Genomic DNA, 2,500 nt, shown 5'->3' on the forward strand with positions numbered 1-2,500 from the left:
CCAGTGTTTTATCCCATAGAATGAGTCCTTTATTGATAAAGCTTGTTCGGCCAAGATGGCTGGATATTGGCCTTGTTCTTATTTTTTGCGTGTTTATGAAACCCACAAAAAAATAACTTGGCCAATATCTAGCCAGCTTGACCACACGCTTGGTCAATAACCCATTTATAAATCCCCAGAGCCCCGAGATGATGACTTTTGTTCAGGACTGAATTTTAATATATTGAAATTGGTCTATTTTTTCAATTATTCATCGCTGTGTACTGTAAAGTAGGCTTCGAATCTGTTACCACTGTTGCGGACGGTTAATTGTTCCTTCTTGCATGCAAATTAGTTTTTTTTTTGGTCGTATTCTTTTTACTCAGGTTACACAACCTCATAGTGAGCACAATCAATTAATAAGTGTCTTAGGGAACCGGTCAAAACTACTATACTCGAACAGGACCCACCTTTGGGGTAGGGGGGTTCTCAAAGACACCACCTATCTTCGAACTTATCATATGAACATTACCGACAACATTTTATTGGCTTTAAATTTGAGTTGACACCGGAATATTCAGCTAGCAAGAGTCGGTACGTACTAGTCAAACAAGAAAAGTGAGGTTTGAATATCACTGTAATCTTTTACTGCTGGATAGAGGGGTGGCTATGCAATATAGACACCATCTTTTGACGTTAAGCAAGGGGGGTGCAGGCAGACACCACCATCTATTTTGTGGTTTGGTGGGTCCTTTTCCAGTGTAGTAGTTTTGACCACTTCCCTTAGGTGTTTTCTTGTTATCCCCCTTCGGACCAATTAGTACAAGTACCGAAAATTTTGTTAAATCGTTTTTTCGTCCTGTTAAACCGAGTGCATGTTATGTAGCTACACGAGTACTCCTTTTTCCTGTCTTCTTACACACGTTCGGTAAGTCTTGTCGTTTGTTAAATATTATCTTTTGGTTTAAGGTTTACGTAGTTAAACTCTTAACTCATACTACTGTATTTCTTTCTTTCTCGTAGCGAATCTCGCATTGCTCCCGGTTGGTTGTTAATAGTAGAGGCGTGTGTTCGGAATAAAGCAGAGTTGCTTCTTTTTCTTTCTGAGTGTATTTGTCCTTTACAACCACTTTAACACGATCAAAATACTTGTACATAACCGCTAGTCGAGAAGCAATCATAAATAAGCATCTTGCAATAAATTTGTCGCTCAAATTTTACAACGAATGAAATGATATATGAAAGGAATCATACATTGAACTGCGGATATGAAATCAAGTGAAGTTATGAACGCAATTTTAGCAATTCAACGGGCTTTAAACCAATGATTCCCTTTCATATATCATTTCATTCGTTGATCCTTTCATCAAGGGAACATTAGAACCCACAAATGACCAGCTCTCAACGTCAGTGGCTTCATAACTCAGTTGGTTAGAGCACCGCACGCACCGATATTGCGAGGTCACGGGTTCAAACTACATTCCGCCACAAACAACATATACACTCCTCGTTGTTTAACTTAACAGACATTTAATTGTTTGTTCGCGTTAAAAGTTCCGAACCAATAGCTTTGCCTTGCACTTTCCTGCAATTTGTCATTCCTCTTTCGCTTGGAATCGGTTGCACAATTTCCCGCGCTTGGACCATTTTGCATCTGGCTGTCTTTCAGTTCTGATTGGTTGCTAGCGACTATCAGCAAGAAGTCGATTCGACTTCGTTTGTTTCGTGTTCACTAGAGTCATCAAAGACGACGACTGTTTATATCAACATTATTCGAAGACCGAATCCATGTGTACGTTGTTGGTTGGTTTGTCTGGCTCGTTCGTCTTCTCCACAGTAGAAGCGCCTTCCAGATCAGTGGCTGATGTCTGTTCAGACGTAAAAGGTTTGCTCTTGGGAGACGTTTTGTGCTTTCCTTGAACGCAAAAAAGCGAAAACAAATGATTAATAATCATGAATGTTTGTTTGTTTGTTATTTATTTATTTGTTTGAGCAGGTTGAAGTTTTGGCAGCTATTCAGCTGATGTGGACCTGCTATACCCACCCACCCATATACTCACAGAGGACAGCCGAAACACCGGGAACTTCATCCCCTACTCTTCTCGAATAGTGTGTGGGTTCTTTAACTTCCCACAGGGAACTAAAGAAAAGATATTTGTGAGACCGGGCCTACGGTTTATAGTCCATTTAGTCGAAAGAAACGGAAGATGTTAATTAAGCTAGGACGACAGCAACGTCAACAAAAACATCAAACATCACTCCAAAATATAACCCAGCACTGTTGCAAGTATTTCGCAATAATTCTGTCTTGTTCACGCTTAACAATGCAGGCGAACTACCCTGCAACTGGATAGCTACGAACACTTTTGACGTAAAAAATAAGAAACGAATGGTTCATTGTTATATGCCTGCGTTGTCGTCAAAACCTAAAATTTGGTGATTTCACATTGTTGTTTTGCTATCCTTGCTTTGTGGCGTTGTCGTCGCTGCTGTAGCCGTCGTCTTTCCTTAAACTCCCTAT

The 2,500-nt window shown here is 40.1% G+C and overlaps 1 pseudogene; it reads right to left on the bottom strand.

Annotated features, from left to right (window-relative positions):
- Positions 1 to 1,070: 1,070 nt before the first annotated feature.
- Positions 1,071 to 2,500, bottom strand: part of LOC138030786 (retinoblastoma-binding protein 5 homolog) — a 15,395-nt pseudogene continuing 13,965 nt past the window's right edge.

This window comes from Montipora capricornis, chromosome 13 (genome assembly GCF_036669925.1).
Source record: "Montipora capricornis isolate CH-2021 chromosome 13, ASM3666992v2, whole genome shotgun sequence".
NCBI classification, from domain to species: domain Eukaryota; kingdom Metazoa; phylum Cnidaria; class Anthozoa; order Scleractinia; family Acroporidae; genus Montipora; species Montipora capricornis.